Here is a 22,251-nt window from a genome sequence, read left to right as displayed (position 1 = left end):
TGGGACTTGCATGGAGAAGTGTTAGTTAGAGTTGATGATGAAGTCGAAGATGATAGCATTGAAGAGGAAAATATTACTGAAATGATTAACGATGCTTGTTGATATATGAATGTGGAGGATAATACTAATTCTTCTGAGGGCAGTGAAGAGCCAAATATCCATGCAACAAAGTTCTACCAATTGTTAGAAAATGCTCAGACAGAACTTTATCCTGGATGCACAAAAGTCTCAAAGTTATCTTTTGTTGTTAAATTACTTCACTTGAAGTATCTTAACCATTGGAGCAACAAATCAATGGATGAGTTGTTGAGCTTCTTTAAAGAAGTTCTTCCTGAGGGGTCATTTGTACCCAAATCTTTTTATGAAGTGAAGAAAGTTCTTCGTGACCTAGGCTTGGGGTACACCAAAATAGATGCATGTCAGAATGATTGTATTTTATATTGGCACGATTATGTCAATTCCCAATCATGTCCAAAGTGTTGTAAGTCTAGATGGAAGTCAGAAGGACACAAAGGCAAGAAATTAGCTCATAAAGTATTGCGACATTTTCCAATCAAACCAAGGCTTCAGCGATTATACATGGCAAAAGAGACGGCAAAGAAGATGAGGTGGCACAAGGAAGAAAATATTGATGATTGTGTCTTGCGGCATCCATCCGACTCAATAGAATGGAAATCTTTCAATGAGCGTCATCCTACTTTTTCAACTGAGTTAACAAATGTTAGATTAGGTTTAGCAAGTGATGGGTTCCAACCTTATGGGAATATGAGTTCCAATCATAGTATTTGGCTTGTCGTACTAGTTACGTATAATTTGCCACTATGGGATTGCATGAAAAATCCATATTTCAAGATGAAACTTCTTATTCCAGGCCCTAAGTGTCCAGGCAATGATATTGATGTATACTTAGAACAAATGATTGAAGAGTTGAAAGAACTATGGGACGGGGTGGAGACTTATGATCCACACTCAAAATATAATTTTCTTATGCGTGTGGCTCTCCTGTGGACGATTAGTGACTTTCCTGCATATGGGAACCTTTCAGGATGGTCAACCAAAGGCAAGCTTGCATGCCCTTGTTGCCATAAATACACACAATCAGTTTCCTTACGTAATAAGTTATGTTATATGGATCATCGTCGCTTCCTTCCCATAAACCATCCATGGCGTAGAAACAGGGTGTTATTTGATGGGAAAGTGGAAATGGGGGTTGCACCTAGCCCTTTTTATCAGGTGATGAAGCACTTATGCAATTACAAGATTTGGGCAATGTGACTTATGGTAAAGTGCAAAAGCGAAAGCGTAATGTTTCTAACAATGCTTATAATTAGAGGAAGAAGAGTATATTTTTTCAATTGCCTTATTGGAAGAATCTTATGTTGCGACATAACCTTGATGTGATGCATATAGAAAGAAATGTGTCCGATAACATTTTATCAACTGTGATGAATATGGTTGGAAAGACAAAAGACATGTTGAAAAGTAGATATGATTTGGTGGACCTTGGAATCAGGCAAGGATTGCATCCAATTGAGGATGGGGACAATATTTTGTTACCGGCGGCATGCTATGCATTGTCCCTACAAGAGAAGTTGAAGGTATGTGATTGCTTAGCTAATTTGAAGGTTCCAGATGCCTTTTCATCAAACATTTCAAGGTTTGTTAACATACTTGAGAAAAAGATACATGGATTGAAGTGTCATGATCATCATGTATTATTACAAGACATTTTTCCAGTAGCTATACGAGGTGTTTTGCCTAAGGAAGTCTGTGAACCAATTATAGCCTTAGCCAAATTTTTCAAGAATCTATACTCTAAGTGCTTGATAATTAAAGATCTTGATATCATAGAGGCTGAAATTACTATCATATTGTGCAAACTTCAAATGGTTTTTCTTCCGTCGTACTTTGATGTCATGATTCATTTGACAATTCACATGGCAAGAGAGGCAAAGCTTGGTGGACCAGTTCAATATCGGGATATGTACCCTATTGAGAGGTAATGTGTCTTTCTATAATATAAATGCCACATATTTAGAATATCATATTCTATAATTATATTAATCAGAGATCTATGTATAGGTATTTGCGAACACTTAAGTCATATGTACGCAACCTAGGTCATCCAGAAGGTTCAATTGCAGAAGGTTATTTGGCAGAGGAAATCCTCACGTTTTGCTCATGATATTTAAAGAATATCTCAACCATGTTCAATAAACCAACTAGAAATGACGATGGATCTAGGTCAAAGGGTGAGATGTCCATCTTTAAAAATAGTGGGCAACCAAAAGGTGCTGCTACAGATAGAAAGAAGCTACCTCATGATGAGTTCAACCCAGCATGCATGTATGTGCTTCAAAATTATGAAGAGGTGTCGCAATTCTTGGAGTAAGTCTCTTATTTATTCCAAGATAATTTCACATTGAGACAATTCAATTAATCTTCATTAACACAAAATGTAAGGAATACACGAGAGAGATTGAAAGTCAAGGATCAATGAGAGCTCATAGGATGCATAACAATGAGTTTCTTGATTGGTTTCATGCACGTGTAGGTGTGTTTACTTAAATGACACTTTTACTATTAGTGTAATTATCCCAAGGTGTTATATTGGTCATAATAGTGTTGTTTGTTTCTGTAGATATTTGTGTTATCTGAACAAGGATGCGCAAATAATGATCTCATAAGCTTAGTTGTCAGTCCTGACCCATTGGTTCATCGATATTCAACATTTATGGTGAATGGATTTAGATTTCAAACAAAAGAGCTTGTGAGAAAAACACAAAACAGTGGAGTTCTTGTTAGAGGAGATGATTCAGACCCTAATAAGGAGTATTGTGGTGTATTAGAGGACATTTATGAGTTGTCTTATGTGGGGAACAGGAAAGTTTACTTATTAAAGTGTCATTGGTGGGATGTGGCTCGCCTAGGAAGAGGATATAAGATTGGCAAATATGGTTTTACAAGTGTGAATACTCATTGTGCCTTGAATACAAATGAGCCATTTGTGTTGGCGTCTCAGTCCGAGCAAGTCTTTTACTTGAATGACATGGTCAATAAAGATTGGCTTGTTGTTGTAAAGACAAATCCTCGCGACCTTTTCAATATTCCTGAAGTTGAAGATGAAGCATTACTTAACGAAGAAGTTTATCAACAAGAGGAAGTTGAATGTAATATTTTGCGTACCAATGACCAAGAAACAGAGATTGAGGTGTCTTTACATAGGGATGATATTGAACCACAAACTGTTTTGCGTACCAATGACCAAGGAAATGAGGAAGATGATTTCATTAATGACAATGATATAGATGTATCCGAGAATGAAGAAGACGAAGAAGAGTTACTTGATGATAATGATGGAGAGGACAGTGATACATCCTCTTGAAGATAAAGAAGCAAAAACTGATGATATAGATGACTACATCTTGTTTTTAGAAGTTCTCTGTATTTTTGTTCTTATTAGGCTGGCCTGAAACTAAAAACCAAGATGTTTGTAGCTTTACTTTTATAGATAGAATCAGTGTTTAAGTAAAACTAGTGGTTTACTCTTAACATTTTCATCAATGAAGGTACAGTTGTGAGCAAAATGTCCCACATTTTTATAAATGATTGATTTAATATTTTGCTTAATGAATTGATATTTTCTCCAACATATAAATATATATTTTATCATCTTTAATTTCTGATTATGACACTTATCCTTTTTAATCTGATGCTGCAGGAAATGAGAGGAACTGGACGAGGTAAAAGCGGGAGAGGCGGGACAGGCTGTGGACGTGGCAATTTTCGAGGACGTGGAAATTCTGGAACGACGTCTCAACCACAAATACAATCAATAGGCATTAACAAGGCACCTTTGGAGATAGGACAATGAAGTAACCCAAGTCAAGGAACTCTACAGTCCGGACAAATATGATGTAACCCTCTCCAAAGAACATCTCCAGAGACACAATCATCAAGGAATCTAGAAGAAAATGCATGCCCCTCTCCAAAGGCTGAAAATGGTGCAGGTTAGTTCTCTGTTATAGTCCCCTTCGTAAAAGGAGAATGACCTACTGTATATCCTCTTTTAGGGTAGAGGGGGCTTGGAGAATGACCTTTGATTAATGGCAATTAAAATCACCAGTATACATTCAATGTAACTCCTGTGTCAACTAAAGCAGCTACCCCTTGGCTGGCTAGTATGATCTACCGAACATCACACAAACAAAAGAGGTTATAGCCACCCAACAAAGCACATAACTGAAAAGCATTACAAGCCATCAAGAGCATGTGTTATTTGGTTTTCTTACCCAAAAGGAATGCAGAAACGAGCTAGAACCAAATTAAGTACTCAAAATGTACATATTTCACAGAAAGATAAACTGGTTACATTAAATTAACAAAGTGCCAGCATCTACAGATCACCAAAGTTAGAAGAAACTTCAAAGTGAGTGCAGAGTTGACATATACACATGCACAAAATCTGACAGCCATATTAGCATCAGGCCAAGACTGAATCCATTCTTTAGCCTAACAAATAAATGAGCACAAGAAAACCAACAAGTAAGAACATAAACTTGAGATTGCTATCTGCTTGTACTTGGGCTGTGTCTTGAGCATTACGAACATGTGGCCCGTGATATGCAGGAGTATATCCAAAAGGGTAATTTGATATGGTAGGATACGCTATCGGACCATGAAATCCATGAAACTGGAAGCTGAGTAATGAAGGGAGCAATCCACCAAAACCAGCGGACATTGTAAAGTTACCGAATCTTGCAGTTGCTGTGGGAAAAAATCCTCCCAATCCTTCCAAATGACCAAATCCTCCATGATTATGAAAATTATTTGGTTTAGGTGGAGGAGCAGTTTCAGGTCGTTGTCCTGCAGGTCTATTAGGAATTTCAAGGCCGGGGATTGGTTTTGATCTGGGATCAGTAGAAGTCCTTCCTCTGCCATAAAGAGGAACTAATTTCTCCTATTGAATATGGGCTTTACAAAAAGGGCATTCGTGGTACTGTGAGTGAAAACGTAACCATCTATAAAGGCATGGCCAACAGTAGAGGTGACCACAGAGAGTCATAATGGGATCTTGGGCTAATTCAAAACAGATATTGCATTCAAAATCATGTGTGTCATCATAGTCCGCCTTCGTAAAAGGAGACATGTATATGCTAATATGGATGTTAACATACAGGTTTCTCATATGACAATGAATAATATTATGCTTCCTTAATCATGTTTTGGTTAGTTTCAAGTGCGAAGGGGCTGTCTCGTTAAAATCGGTTATTAACTAAATATGTGCTAAGTCTAGCTTCGAGTGTCAAGGTTCTTCCTTCGTATGCCATCTCTTTACTATCTTTCTCTTTTCTTCTAATGCCGTATTGAAGACAAACACCAACCATTTCATGAAACTAATGCTAATAGTAACTTTTCTCATTAAATGTCTGCTACGCTTGATCCAGTCGAACCATACTTCAGAACCTGAATGTCTCCTTGTAGAAAATCCTATATTCCCCCATATCTATTGAAATTCCGGCCAGAGCTGCAAGATAAATTCACTCTCTTTGTTAGTTAAGACTCTTTGTAGCCGATATATATTAAAATCAGTAGTGATGATATATTTTTGTTTGCTTTGCAGTTTCTCGCATCAATAAAAAGAGAGGAAGGGGAAAATATAAATCTAAAACAGTAGATATAAAAACTAAGTATGGAGGAAAAATCACAATAATGATTCCAGATGACATTGATAGAGCTGTGGGTTCCGGGGCTAGAGAAATTGTTAATTACTCTGGTTTGATCATGCGGACCTATATCTCGTTCCGAGAGGGAAAATGGCAAAAGATTGTTTTGAAATACGGAGAAGCAATGTGGTTACAGCTCAAGGTAACAAATTAATCTCAATATTATATTTCCTTTAGATTCATGATTTATTCATATGATTATTATATCAAATATAATGTTACAATATGTTCAGAACAAATTTGAAGTTTGTGGCGGGCTGCGAGAGCATAAGTTTCAAGGCTTTGTGATAAGTAGTATGCAAAGGTTTTTTAGAGCATGGAAAGCTCGATTGCACACTGATTACCTCCGTTATTCTACTGATGAAGACAGATTTTCTCATCGACCTGAGGATGTTCAGTTGGAGGACTAGAAATACCTAGTAAAGTATTTTGGAAGTGAGGAATTCAAGGTAACTTAATAACCAGTATTTTGGAAGTTAGGAAATACAAAGTGTGTTTACTCTTTGAATAAAGTTATCCTGAACTCTTGACTTATTGCAGGTTGTCAGTGAGAGAAACAAAAGAAATAGGGCAAAGCAAATAACTAAGCATGCTTGTGGTACAAGGTCTTTTGCAGAAGTAGAAGAATCTACGGTGAAAATACTATTGTTCCACTATTATAACATATAATGCTTTGTTATTTATATATTTATCTTCTTATAAATTTTCCCTATAAAACTATATTGTAGAGAGATCCGGTTTCTGGAGAAAAGGACACACCAGATAAAGTGTGGGAGATCCAACATACACGTAAGAATGTTAACGGAGAACTGGTGTGGTTGGATTCAAAATCCCAACAAATTCATGTAACTCCCTAAAATCACTGCCTTATTATCTTTCCATCATATTACTTGCTACTTTCATATGTTTATTATGTCTTGGTGTAAATTATTATGCATAAATGTAGGGCCAGCTTCAGCAACTTGTTGTTGAACAACAATCTGAAGAGGTTGGGCATCCCATGACTAGAGAAGAGATGTATTCATCCATTCTTGGTCAGAGATCAGGCTATGTTCGTGGTTTTGGATATGGAAAGAAGCCTCCCAGAAAGACTCAAATGCAGCAGGCAAACATAGAAGCCAGCGTGTCTTCTGCGATGGAAATTATGCGTCAAGAGATGCAAGCTGATATGGATCGGAAGTTCCAAGAAGAATTGAACCGAAAGTTGCAAGAAGAAAATGAACAGATGGCTATCGACTTAAAAAAGGAGATGGAAGAAGATTTGCAAAAAAAATTGGAAGAGGAGAGTGCACACATGAGAGGAGAATTTGACAAGATGATCCAAGGCCAAATGGCTGCTTTCATGACTAGAATTCTACAAGTACTTGCTCTTGCTACTTCTTAACAAGTTTTCTCCTTTCCTTGACAATTCTTCTTTCTTACTTTTGAAAATTATTTTGTGTCTTGCTCCATATAAGTTGTTGGCTAGTTCCTCTAAATCTGATTTTCTAGAAGAATTTTGTATTTCGCTGCTACTAAAGTTCTGTTACAATTTGAAGTTGCTGATTTTAGAAGTAACGTTCCTTCTTCTTGTCCTTTCCGATCATTTAATGTGTTGGTTTATTAAAAGAGGGAGCAGTTTTTCCTGTGTTTCGTTAATTTTTTTTTTTTAAAGTAAAGTCCACTAGGCTTTTTGGTGCCTAGGGCTAATTTTATAAATTTTTCTCAAAGCAAATCTGAAAATTCTTTACACATGTAGCAAAATTGAGTTGTCCATGCTAAACCTGCAAAATAGAGCACATTGTTAGAGTAAAATACCACCATGCTTTCCTCCAAATGGACTCAAACATGATGGTTCTGGTAGCTGAAAGGACCACAGCAGGTGCAATAATTCACAGCACCATCAATAGCCTTTTGTTTACAAAGTCCCAAAATGTAACCTGTTTTTTTGGTGTTTCTAGCCTGTATTCCTCCATCAGTAGTCATTATACCAGCTCCCTTCCCATATTCCTCTCTTCACACCAGCATATTGTGATCACCCTAGCAACCAGTACTACATACACCACCAGTTCTGAACTCTGCACCTCCACTTCACTAGTTGTCCTCATCCTATTGTCATCACAACAAACAACACCCTCTACCAGTGCATCCTTTGTGAAATATTTCTGGAAAACACTCCTTAAGACTATTCCATGTGCAACCATGATGCACCAAGCATGCACCAAGTTTATCAGCAACCAACCCTTAAAACTGTTGTTGTCCAAAGTGTTCCAAAAACAACCTGATCTCCAACCTTCTCTGTACATTTTTTTTGTGTGTGTTCCCTTCCTGTTGCACACCAGCAGCAACAAATGCTGCCTTTATGCACACCTTGCGGCAAACACCTCGTGCACCAACAACAACAAACAAGGCTACAAAGTGCCAGCACCAGGCTGCTCCTTTGATGCTTGTCTGATAGAGGCCAGCAGTTGTAGAACCTGTTGCTGCTGCCCTATTCTAACTCCCCTACCTGTTACAAAAATCCTTGCAACACAACCAGTCCTCTATCAGTCCAACCTCCAGGCCTCCACACCCTTTGAAACAACCAGCCTCTATCAGCAACCAGTTGCTGCATTGCTTGTTTTGTATTTCTTCTTGCATAAACGCCAGTTGTTACTGCAATCCATGTACTCCCTCCTGTTTCACACCAATAACAATAGGTGCTTCATTTATGATGCTTCTATCATTAGTATCTGTGTACAACTACTAGCTATATTTCCTAATTGCTGCAAACAACATTGTTTGCACCTCATCATGACTGTTTACTCTCCTGGTGTACTTGAAAATTTCTTCAAAGTACACCAAATTGTGTAAAATTTGTCATTGAGCTGCTGCTTACCAACTGCTGCACATGGCAGTGCTGTTTTCCATCAGTACTATACCAGCAATCAACTCCACCTCTGCAACACATCATCTCCCCGATACCTAAAATCTGGTTATCCACCCATAATAGTTGTAAATGAATGGTTCCATCATTCTGTATCTTCACGTCAAACGTTTCCCACCAAAAAACCATATTTCCCATTTTGCCCTTGATCATGAAAAAACAGTCTTGATAGTCCAACCATCAGGTTCTCCAAACAATATATTTGTAAATGATTGTATAAATCATTATCCATCATCCTGGCTGTCTTTTCGACCTAAAAAACCATATTTCCCATCATCCTGGCAGTCTTCTGTAATGTAGTTTGTAGTTTTGCCATATTCTAATTTGTCTCTATTGCTCTTGGAATGGGTTGCATTTAAGTGTGGAATTTCTCTAGCGATTGTTACTAGTTGAGGTTATTTTCTAGCAATTACCCTTTCCATATTTTTTAGAAATTACCTTAAATTTAAGTGGTGAAATTGATGGAAAGAAGAAGCATACCAACTTGATCTCATAGCAATTTTGGGAACTCAATGGTCTGATATCAACTTTGAAAGGATGAATTTACATTATTCTGTAATGTGGTTAAGATTTAGTATGGTTCTCATCCATAGCCTACACACCCTAGAGTACTCTAGTTTTTGCTTTGTAATACTGCAATTGAATGCACAAATTGAACACATTGATTTGAAAGAGAAAAACCAAGTGAGCAGTGATGCTAGTGAAAGCATTGAAAATAAATTACTCGTGCAGCCTCATAGACCATCTTGATTTTTGTTTGGAACAAAGGAGACTCCTTTTTTCACAATCAACTACAATGTGGAGAATATGTTACACTATTCAAAACAAAAGATCAGTGCACCCTCATAGACCCGGCCTATGTACACCCCTAGTAGGAACTGATGTATATGTGCAGGTTTAGATTTTGTAACTCAATCATGATATTTGATACTAAATTTTAAATTTTGATGAGTATGGCATGGATATTAAAGATATGATAAAAAATATATTGCCATGATGGTATCTATTGGGATTATGTTACACTAAAATTAGGCCTAAATACTTTTTCAATTTGGCTCATATTATCTTATACATATTTCTTGGATTTGCTTTCCTTGGAACTGAGTTACAATATGGTACAGTTCTGGTAAAGTAGATGAAGTATGAACCTTTATCTTTATAAAGTGTTGAAACTATTATGTCATTGAATTTTAGATTCTTATGTGCTCTAGTTTATTATTAGTGTTGGATTATGAGAACTTTCAAAGTGATCCCGTGTTTTTTTTAATAGCAGGGACAAGGTTCTTAAGCAATGGGGCTGCCCAAAGAGAAGCTTCAAGGCGTGCAATGGAAGTTTTTGATCATATGTAATATGCATACAATGGAAGTTTTTGATCATATGTAATATGCATACAATGGAAGTTTTTGCTTTTGGATCATATGTAATATGCATACAATGGAAGTTTTTGCTTTTGAATCATATGTATATGCACACAATGAACTGAAGTACTATATATATGTACGTAATATATATGCAGTTGACTTTTAAGTAATGAAAGTATTTATAATATTCGGCTTGGGAATGCTTTTGTTGTTTGTTATTTATTATTGAAGTAAATCTTCATGATTTACTTGTTTTTGTAGCTATTTTTATTTTTGCTAAAAGTTGTTCTTCAGCAGCAAGATAAATGTTGCCACAAATGTTAGTAGTTTTTGTGGCGACTGTCCTCGCTCCTAAAAGTAACTTTTTAGTAGCAACATTAAATCTGCCACTGATAATACATTGAGTTTGTGACGACAAGAGTTGCTACTAGTAGTAATATTTAGTGGCGAGGACAAACTTGCCATTGATAGTCTACTGAGTTTTGTGGCGACCAAAGTCGCTACAAATATCACTTTTTAGTAGCGAGATAAAAGTTCCTGCCAATAGTTCATTTGTTATTGTGGCGATAGAGTCGCCACTAAAGGTTTTATTCCAGTGGCGACCAAGCCAATATCTGTGTTGTAGAATATTTTTTGTCACATGCTTGCTTACCTTTTGTGGCAATATATGTCGCTACAAATATCTGCTTATTGTGGCGACTACCTATTGTCGTCATAAAAAACCTTTAGTTATGGAACTACTACCAACGGAGGAAAGTCGCTGCTATAGGTTTTTCGTGGCGACTTATGAGGCTTTTGTGGCGACTTTCGTCGCCACAATAAGGCAGATTTCTTGTAGTGATATGTGTTTAGGACCCCCTTGGCTTTTCTTTGCCATGGTTCTTTTCCTAAGGGGTTTATTTCCTGTTGAACCTGGATACCCGTTCTTAATATCCATCTCTTTTGCACCCGGTCCCTTCTTGGCACTAAAATAAGAAGATTGAGGCTAAAAGCCTAAGTTGGGGGTGATATGTGGACTAAGGGAAATATGAGCCATAAGCCTAAAGTGGGGTTAAAGTAAAGTGCCTAGTTAAAAGACAATGTTGTGTTAAGTGTAAAAAAAATGATGAGGAAAAAAAACAGCAACCAAAGAGAAAAAAAAAAGTGTAGAGAAGAAGAATCACAATAAAACCACACCAAGGCAACAAAAAGAAAGAAGGGAAGAAAACAAAAGGCTAAAAGGATAAAAGAGAAGAATAAGATGTAGTGTTCAAGGAGGGTGAGTCACTATTATACAAATATCTATCCTACCCGTCCCCAAGCCTACATTAAAACCTTAAAAAAGTCCTAGAGTGATCACAGCCGAACTGTCCAAAGTCGAGGGCGCTGAAAATAAGGGCAAGCCTATGGTATTTGCATGTATAACTAGAGAATTTATTGTGAGTATGAGTGTTTCTATTCTTCTTTGACTTATGTCCCATTCTGTGTGTACATATATGTTGGGACATTCTTTGGTCTTTGTGAGGGCATTATGAATTGTTAAGTGACTGGTTTTTTCGTGAGTCTTTATTCGTGTGCGCTATGGTTTCTATGATAACTAGATGTCATAAATTGAAGTCTCATGGTTAGTTGCAACGAGTCCTTGGTTGGTTTTGTCTTTATTGAGGGGAGAGTCATTGTGATACACATGATATGCCGGAAGTTAATTGCCACAACCACTATAGACAACTTGACTTTATGATATCGAGACATTTGGAGATTGAGTCTATTAGTTGACTTGCTTGAGGACAAGTAAAGACTTTAAGTTGGGGGTGTTGATGTGCCGGTAGTTTGTGGCACATCTAATGCTTTTTAACTATAAGTTTTACTTGTTTTCGAGCAAGTTTGTCTTAGTTTGATGTGTTTTGTGTTTTGTGCAGGTATTGTGAAGTTAGAATGCTTGGAAAGCGAAAAAACGAGAAAAATAGGCAATCTATCTGATAAGCATAAGGATGGACCGTTAATATACTCGACGGTCCGTCGAGTTTCCTCATTGATAAGTTCCTGCGAAATGACAATTCATTAGATCATCATCAGATCGTCGACTTCACCGTCGACATGATCGACGGTCTGTCGAAGGGCTTCGACGGCGGAGTTCCTGCAGAAGGAAAAAGGCATACTCAGATCGTCGATATGGTCATCGAGCATGTCGACGACCGTCGAAGTGCAAAGACGACCATCGAAGTGCAAGCCGAGTTGGAACAGGACTGGGATTGATTATTCCGAGTTCGACTTGTATAAATACCAGTTTAGGTTTTATTTTTTAGATATCTGGAGTTTTAGACTTGTAGTAATTACTTTTGAGTTGTTATTGCTTTTGAAGATTTCCAGACAATTACATTCATTACTTTCAAGTTTTATTCGTAAGTTCAATACAATAATTCAATTATGCAATATTCAATCTTTTATTGTTTTCTTGTTGCCATGTGCAGCTAAACACCTTTACTAAGGTTCTAAACCCAAGGATGGGTGTGTTCTGATTGGGGATCGTGAAAGATATACGCATAATGGATTGTTAGGGTTTATTTGTTCTTCGTTTTCATCATATAGTTAGTGGTTGCAAACATTAGCTAATGCCATAAACTTTCGTTTATTTGGGAAAATAGCTAGGGTTAGGTAAGAACAAATAACAAGAACTCAGGGCTTTAAACCTTGTTTAATAAATTCACTTAGGAATAAGAGTTTAGTTGGCATAATTAATCGTTCTTCAGGCATAGTTTCTTATCTTTGGAAAAAGCATAGAAAGAAATAATCTTTTCTTATTGGGAAATAGTTCAGGTTCACATTGAGGTTAACTGCATCCGTACAAACAGTCCATTAGAAGTATATCAAGATTGATACCCATGATCATACACTTTATCTGACGGGGACACAACCTTGGTTCTTTTTACCCATATATTTTCAACTTGCGATTTCCAGTCACTTTAAATTAGTCCACAAACCAAATCAACTATAAAACCCTTTTCTGGAATACACCAGGACCGCAAGATTAGTATAATACGTGTTTAGTAAACTTTTCACACCATATTCTTTGTGGGAGTCGACCCCAACCTCGTTGGGTTACTATATTTGACAACGTCCGCGTTATACCATTCTAGGTGTCATTTGAGCGTATCATAGACCGCTGAATTTTTAATGATAGCTCCCATACTGCCTGAGTCTTCTACTCGAACTCCTAGGCTACCTAACTGCTGGAGCTCACGAGCTATCTCTCTTTTCTCTGGCTGCACATCACATAAACTTCCCATGGATCTACGGCTAAGAGCATCAACCACCACATTTGCCTTCCCGGGATGATATAGGATGTCAACATCATAATCTTTTAATAATTCCAACCATCGCCATTGCCGTAAATTTAATTCTTTCTGCTTGAAGATATACTGAAGGCTCTTATGATCTTTATAAATATCAACGTGGATGCCATACAAATAATATCTCCACATCTTCAATGCATGAATCACTGCAACCAATTCAAAATCATGGGTCGGATAATTCTTCTCATGTTTCCGTAATTGCCTTGAAGTGTACGCAATCACCTTACCATTTTGCATCAACACACAGCCTAGCCCAATGCCCGAAGCATCACAATAGACAACATAACCTTCTGATCCCTTTAGAAGTGTCAGGACTAGGGCAGAAGTTAATCTATCCTTTAGCTCTTGGAAACTACATTCAGAAGCATCTGTCCATTGAAATTTTGCTGATTTGTGGGTCAACTTCGTGAGTGGTGTAGAAATAGAAGAAAATCCCTCTACAAATCTCCTGTAATAACCTGCTAAGCCCAAAAAACTACGAACTTCAGTAGGAGTTGTGGGCTTTGGCCAAGTCTTCACATCCTCACTTTTGGGTATCTACCTGCATACCATCGGCTAAAATAATATGACCCAAAAAGGTCACTGACTTCAACCAAAACTCACACTTAGAAAATTTGGCAAAGAACTCTCGAGTTTGAAGAACTCTAAGAACAGTACGCAAGTGATCCGCATGTTCTGCCTCGGACCTAGAATATACCAGGATATCATCGATAAACACAATCACAAATAAATCTAGGAAGGGCCTGAACACAATGTTCATCAAATCCATAAATACTGTGGGTGCATTAGTTAGCCCAAATGACATTACCCGAAACTCGAAATGGTCGTATCTAGTTCTGAAGGCTGTCTTGGGAATATCTTTCTCCCCAACTCGCACTTGATGGTACCCGGATCTCAAATCTATCTTCGAAAACCATTTGGCGCCTTGTAATTGATCAAATAGGTCGTCAATCCTTGGGAGTGGCTATTTGTTCTTCATCATCACTTTATTCAGTTGCCGATAGTCAATGCACATCCGCAAGGAGCCATATTTCTTTTGCACAAACGACACGGGTGCTCCCCACAGGAAAGAACTAGGCCTAATAAAACCTTTTTCAAGCAAGTCCTTCAATTGCTCCTTCAACTCTTTGAACTCTGCGGGAGTCATCCTATAAGGAGGAATGGATATGGGTTTTGTATCCGGTAGCACATCTACAGCAAAATCAATCTGCCACTCTGGAGGGAAGCCTGGAAGCTTTTCGGGAACACATTCGGGAACTCACTCACCATGGGGATGCGGTATTTCCTTTCCATTCTAAAACTTGTTCTCCAGAAAACTGGAAGCGAACCATTATCATTCTACAATCAACATTGGCATAGCAAGAAGCCAACCAACCCATGCCCATGATAACAACAAAGTCCACCATTTATAACTCATGTAAATCAACCATAGTACGATGGTCACAAATCACAATTACACAATTTCTACATACTCGACTAGCTATTACCGGTTCACCAACGGGTGTAGATACCTCAAAAGGTTTGATCGACTCCGGTTTGACCCCCAAACCGACCCGCAATATATGGAGTAACATATGACAATGTGGATGTTACACCTCAGAAATTTCCCCATGAACGTACAATGAATATACTAACGAAGAATACGAGTATACGATGCTTTAATAAAAAGGGGATGACGTTGACGACCCTAAGTAAGATTTCAAAGGCAATTGCAATAAGAGATAGGTTATGCTCCACAATGACTAATCATAGGGTTTGAAAATGTAAAAAAAAAAAGAGATGCAAATTTGCATTTTGGCCCAGTCGGTCGAAAAATGAAATGCGAAACATAAAGTGGTATACGACCCGTAAACTACCATGTCGTATTTCAACTTACAAAACTTCAACTTTCTGCCAAAGACTTGAATCGCTAAAAACGACTTGAAATACGGATCGTAAACTGAAATACGGCCCGTAAACTGAGTCGTAAACCACCATGTCCTTAGCCTACCTTTCTGGTTCTGTTATGTTTAAATACGCCCGCAGAATACGGACCGTAAACTGGAATACGGACCGTAAACTGGGGTTACGACCACTGTGCACTTCAACTTCTGTTCATTTCGGATCAGATTTTAAGTCATTAAAAAGGAGACCCAAGCTCACTAATTCATTTCATTTCCACGATACTTCTCTCTAGAAACCTCTAGAATATTCTCCACTCTTCATCTACAAGAAAACAAAGGAAATCAAAGATCAATATCAAGAATCCAAGTGAATCAAGTGTATGAAACGCATCAAAGTTCATCCAAGTTAAGAAATTTCAAGAGAAGCAAACAAGGGTTTTGGTGCAGCAAGAGTAATACGACTCAAGGCTTGTTCCTACAACATCTAAGGTAAGTTTTATGGAATTTTTGTGTTATTTAGGGTATGGAAGAGTTGAAACACTTGGATTATAGAAGGATGTAAGAAATGGGTTATGAAAGTGTGAATAGTAGCATTGTTGAGTAAAGGTTTGAATTGAGCCACGATCATTGATAATTTGTGATTATAAAAATGTTATGAATGACATTTAGAACATGGAATAAGTATCCTATGTGAGAAAATGCAACAATGAACCATGGCCATTATTATGGAGAAATTGAAGACAAATTGTGAAATACAGATATTGTAAATGATTGATGAGTGTTGTCTATCATATTGTGAATGTTGTTATGAACGCTTGAAAGTTGATATAGAATAGGGGAAAAGTTGCACAAACGAAAGGAAACGTTGTCCAATCTTCTCTAGTGTTAGTAAGCTGTTTTTATAATTGCTAGCTAATGTCGATACAAATTCTCTTGAAGGTAGAACATACGCACTAAAGGAGAACAAGCAAGCGATAGATTAGTAAACGACAAAGGTATGTGAGGCTAGTCCTTTATTTCTAATGGCATGAATCCTATAACATGACTCTCTTTCCTCTTCATGAGTTCTTATATTCCAGAAAGCTAAAAGCCTATGTCTATGAATAGCTATATAAGATAAGAGACATGTTATGAGCCTTATAATGATGGTGATGAGTTAAAGTATAAAGATTCTAAAATGTATTATATGATGATCCTATAATGATAATTATGTTATTTATTGCTCACACTCACCTTATATGTTAGTTCCTTCAAGGTGAGGCAGAATGTCAATGAATGTTCCATAATTAAATCGGGGGATCAAGACCTTAAGTCAACCCGATAAAGTGTAGTTGTTCTTGAGCCCTATGCATGTACTATGATAAACATATTATGATAAGTATATTATGATAAGCATACTATGATGGGTATATTATGTTGAGCATGTTCTGATGATGATATACCACCACGCCTATATGGCCGGGCAGTCACAGCTAAGGCGGGCAGCGTATACACCATGGCCAGATGGCATGGGCAGACACCACTAGTGGGCGGCATGAGATGATACCCCTGATGCGGGTGGCCTGGATGCAGGCTAATGTTATAATTATCACACCGTACCTATATGGACGGGCAACCTATACATTTATGCATACATGACATGATGATTATTATGAGTAAGCCAGCATTCATTATTTCCTTTGTACTTGACAGTTAGATAAAGATGTTCCATATTGATATTTCTTTTATATCATTGTCTTATTTCATTGTTTATGCCTCTCATACTCAGTACAATGTTCGTACTGACATCTGTTTTCTTTGGACGTTGTGTTCATGCCCACAGGTAGACAGGGAGGAGAGCTTGACCCAGATTCGTAGTAGTTGTCAGCTGATTGAAAGCACTCCTTTGTTCCGGAGGTGCTTGATTATTATTTTTTGTATATTCATGTATATGTATTTTGGGTATGACGGGGTCTTGTCCCGTCTTCATGTTCAGCACCCCAGTAGAGGCTCGTAGATACGCAGTGTGGGTTATATGGTCTCATTAGATTGTTATTATGTAGATATATTATTTTGATGGCCGAGAGGCATATGTATATAAAAGTATTTATGCTTCCATATAAAATATGATTTTCCTATAATTTGAGTATAAATGTGATAAAAGAGCTAAATGAGTAAGATGAGTAGTAGAACGAGTGATGCTCGGTGGCTAGCCCCAGGTACCCGTCGCGGCCCCTAGCTGGGTCGTGACAAAAGTGGTATCAGAGCAGTTCAGTCCTAGAAAGTGTCTACGAGCCGTGTCTAGTAGAGTCTTGTTTATGGTGTGTTGCGCGCCATATAAGTAAACAAGAGGCTACAAGGCATTTAGGAAAAATGACCATCTTTCTTCTTATAAGATCGTGCGATAGATCCGTGTATAAGATTTTATCCTCCCTAATAGTGTGTTGTGATTCCAGAAATGCCGCCAAAGGGAAATGCTACAGCCGCCCAGAAGGTCAAGACCACGACAAAGAGGCGGGTGGAAAGGGAGCCTCCGATGAATGTAGAAGAGGGCGAGTCTCATAATGAGGCCCTATCTAATACTTCCTCTACCCCGCCTAATGTAAAAGGGCAAGGAGGAGCTCCAGCTCCAATCCCTCAACCGGTTTGCTTCGGGTCAACAAATGACCGAGTCGATACATCTATAGACAGAGTTGGTTGCTGCTTAGGCACAGCGGCAAAATACAGGCCCAAGTGATCGATCAGCTAGTACTAGAGCCCGTGATTTTATGAGTCTAAATCCTCCGGAGTTTTTCGGCTCAAAGCCGGATGAAGACCCGCAAGGTTTCATAGATGAGATGTTGAGGACATTGAGGATTGTCCATGCCTCCGAAACTGAATCCGTGGAGTTGGCATCATATAGACTCTGGGAAGTGGCAGTCTTATGGTATAATAACTGGATATCATCAAGAGGAGAGAATGCACCTCTTCCGGTTTGGCAAGAATTCGTGGATGCTTTTATTCGTCACTATTTGCCACCCGAGGTCCGCCGAGCTAGAGCGGATAGATTTCTAAACTTGAGGAATGGGAATATGAGTGCCCGGGAATATAGTCTTCAATTTAATTCATTGGCTAGGTATGCCCCGACTATGGTGGCCGACATGGGAGACAGGGTACATAGATTCGGGAGCAGCTTAGGACCACATTTATTCAAGGATTGCTTGACAGCTTCATTACAAGATGGAATGGATATTTCCCGAATACAGGCTCATGCTCAGAACTTAGAAGAGCGACAACAACCACAAAGGATTGATCGTGATATTCATAGAAGGCAAAGTAAGAGGGCCAGATCTATGGGAGTAAGCAGTGATTATAGAGGCGGATCAAGACAGACAAATTCTAGGTACTCAGGCGTGTCGGTGACTAGCGCACCTCCTCGATTTGCAGGCAGGATATTTGATCACTCCTCCTGTTCAGGACAGGGCAAGAGTTCGAGGGCCTTAGATTCCCAGTTCAGGGAAGATTATAGCCAGAAGAGACCCCCAGTACCGCGATGCAGTCAGTGCGGTAGATTACATTCCGGACAGTGTCGCCAGGGTTCGGATGCATGATATACTTGTGGCCAGGTTGGGCACATGATGAGAGATTGCCCGTCGATAAGTGGTAGAGTTGGGGTTCAGCCTACAGGTTCAGCCGCTGGTTCTTCCTCAGCGCGCCTGGTAGGGCAGACTCCTTAGATGTCAGCAGGCCGAGGCAGAGGCAGAGGCAGAGGGGCAGCATCTACTTCGGGTGCTACTCAGCCCCGTGTATATGCTTTAGTCGGACGGCAGGATCTTGAGTCCTCCCCGAATGTGGTTACAGGTACATTGTCCATATTCTCCCGTGATGTATATGCACTAATAGATCCGAGTTTTACTCTTTCTTATATTACTCCATATGTTGTTTGTTGTAATGGGGTGAAACCTGAGCCAATCAAACCTTTTGAGGTATCTGCTCCGGTTGGTGATCCCGTGATAGCTAGACAAATGTATAAAATTGTGTAATTCTGATATGTGATCGCCAGACCAAAGCTGATTTGATTGAATTGGAAATGTTAGATTTCGATGTAATTATGGGTATGAATTGGTTGGCATCATGTTATGCTAATGTCGATTGTCGGTTGAAAGTAGTTCAATTTCAATTTCCGGAAGAACCCGTGCTTGAATGGGAGGGCAATACAGCGTCACGAAGAGGTAGGTTTATTTCCTATCTCAAGGCAAGAACGATGATAGCCAAAGGCTACATTTTCATCTAGTACGAGTTCAGGATATCGAAGCAAAGTCGCCAGCTTTCCAATCTGTTCCGGTAGTAAATAAATTTCCGGATGTATTCCCAGATGAACTTCCAGGTCTTCCTCCAGAAAGAGAGATTGACTTCGCCATTGATGTGTTGCCGGACACTAAGCCTATTTTTATTTCTCCTTATCGAATGGCTCCAGCAGAATTTAAAGAGCTGAAGGCGCAGTTGAAATATTTGCTTGAAAAGGGGTTTATTAGACCCAGTTCGTCGCCCTGGGGAGCACTAGTTTTGTTTGTGAGAAAGAAAGGCGGATCTCTACCAATGTGTATCGATTATAAGCAATTGAACAAGGTGACGATAAAGAACAAATATCCTCTTCCGAGTATTGATGATTTATTTGATCAGCTACAGGGTTCCAAATGGTTTTCAAAAATAGACTTGAGATCGGGTTATCATCAAGTGAGAGTTAGAGAAGCGGATATTCCCAAAACAACATTCAGAACGAGATATGGCCACTATGAGTTCCGGGTGATGTCGTTTGGATTAACTAATGCTCCGGCCGTGTTTATGAATTTGATGAATAATGTATTCAGGCCACTCTTGGATTTATTCGTGATAGTATTTATTGATTATATCTTGGTATACTCTTGCACAGAATCAGATTATGCAGATCATATACGTATCGTTCTTGGCATTCTTCGAGCCCGAGAGTTTTATGAAAACTTTTCAAAGTGCGAGTTTTGGATAAATTCTGTAACATTTCTAGGCCATGTTATATCAGATGATGGCATTCGAGTCGACACTCAGAAAATTGAAGCTGTGAAGACTTGGCCAAGGCCTACGACGCCTATAGAAATTCGTAGTTTTCTGGGGTTGGCAGGTTATTATAGAAGATTCGTAGAGGGCTTTTCGTCTATTTCAGCCCCATTGACAAAGCTAACCCAAAAGTCAGCTAAATATCAATGGAACGATGCTTGTGAGCGCAACTTCCAAGAGTTGAAGGACAGATTAACCTCAGCTCCGGTCTTAACACTTCTAGAAGGATCAGATGGTTATGTGGTGTATTGTGATGCTTCCGGCGTTGGATTAGGATGCGTATTGATGCAGCATGGTAGAGTTATTGCTTACGCTTCGAGGCAACTGCGGAAACATGAAAAGAACTATCCAACTCATGATCTCGAGTTGGCTGCATGGTGTGCATGTTGACATTTACATGGATCACAAGAGTCTTCAATGTATTTTCAAATAGAAGGAGTTAAATCTGTGTCAAAGGCGGTGGTTAGAATTACTGAAGGTGGTAGCTGATGCGCTTAGCCGCTGATCAATGGGCAGTATATGTGAGGTTCCTCCGGGAAGCCAAGAGATAGTTCATGAGATCCATCAACTAGCTAATCTTGGAGTGTGTGTAATTGATTCGGGTAATGCCGGGATTAGTATTAATGATCCCACAGTCTAATCCTTGATCATGGAAGTGAAAACGCCCCAGTATGAGGATCCTAAACTGTGCCATTATAGATACACATCTCATGGAAAAGAAATGTCTTTATTTGAAGTTTCTAGGGATGGAATTCTTAGATACCGAGGTAGGTTGCGTGTGCCGAATGTTGCAGAATTACGCCGACAAATTCTAGAAGAAGCACATTGTTCCCGGTATTCTATTCACCCAGGTGCAACCAAGATGTATCATGACCTCAAACAGATATATTGGTGGGACGGTATGAAAAGAGATATAGCAGAATTTGTAGCACAGTGTCCAAATTGCCAACAAGTAAAGATTGAACATCAAAAGCCAGGAGGATTACTGCAAGCAATAGAAATCCCTACTTGGAAATAGGAAGTGATCAACATGGATTTTATTGTGGGGTTACCTCATTCCCGTGGCAAGTATGATTCTATATGGGTGATCGTGGATAGATTGACGAAAGCAGCCCATTTTCTTCCAGTTAGAACCACGTACTCAGCAGAAGACTATGCGAGGTTATATGTTACACATCGGAAAAAAATTTTGTTGGTACGTAAGTGAACGAACTAGTGATAAGTATGAGTGCATGATGTCCATGAGCAAGAAATGACGTTTGATGACCTTAGGCGAGATTTCGAAGGTATCCGATGTGAGATGAGAAAGTTAGCTAAATTAAGATGAGATATAAGGTGAGCAATGCATGTGCATGGACGTGAGTGATTAAAATGAGAAGTCTAAGAAATATGAAAAGTTGCAGAATTGCAACTGCTCAGTGGTCGTAAAGTGCTAGGACGGACCGTAAACTGGTGTACGGTCCGTAAACTAGCAGGTCGTAAACTGCCATGCAAGGCTTCAACTTTCTACCAGCCGAGAAATGGTAAAATACGACCTGGAGGACGGACCGTAAAGTGATTTACGGCCCGTAAACCATGGTCGTAAATCACCATGGAAGTAGCCAAAGCTTCTGGTTCTGGAAATGGTTAAAGACGATCGCGAGGGACGGTCCGTAAACTGCAATACGGGCCGTAAACCATGATGGACGACCACTGTTCACCTCAGCACAGATTTTGCAAGTCATTAAATAAAGGGACCGACACTTGTTTTATTTCATTACAACATTTCACCACTTCTCTCTAAAACCTCTCTCTATATTTATTATACAAGTTTTCAAGGATATTTGAGGATCAGCAACATAAAACTAGGTGAATCAAGAGTAAGAACATCATCAAAGATCATCTAGGTCAAGAAATCAAAATGGAGAAAAACTAGGGTTTTGCTCAAAGTGGAGTATTATTAACCAAAGCTTGTTCCTACAACTTCTAAGGTAAGATTCATGATTTTTACA

The 22,251-nt window shown here is 38.8% G+C and overlaps 1 pseudogene; it reads right to left on the bottom strand.

The window, feature by feature from the left end:
• Positions 1 to 4,487: 4,487 nt before the first annotated feature.
• LOC132631001 (uncharacterized) lies at positions 4,488 to 5,633 on the bottom strand (annotated as a pseudogene).
• Positions 5,634 to 22,251: the final 16,618 nt, after the last annotated feature.

This window comes from Lycium barbarum, chromosome 3 (assembly GCF_019175385.1).
Source record: "Lycium barbarum isolate Lr01 chromosome 3, ASM1917538v2, whole genome shotgun sequence".
Lineage (NCBI taxonomy): Eukaryota > Viridiplantae > Streptophyta > Magnoliopsida > Solanales > Solanaceae > Lycium > Lycium barbarum.
The sequence above is the reverse complement of the archived record's forward strand: the minus strand, read 5'-3'. Positions and strand labels throughout refer to the sequence as shown.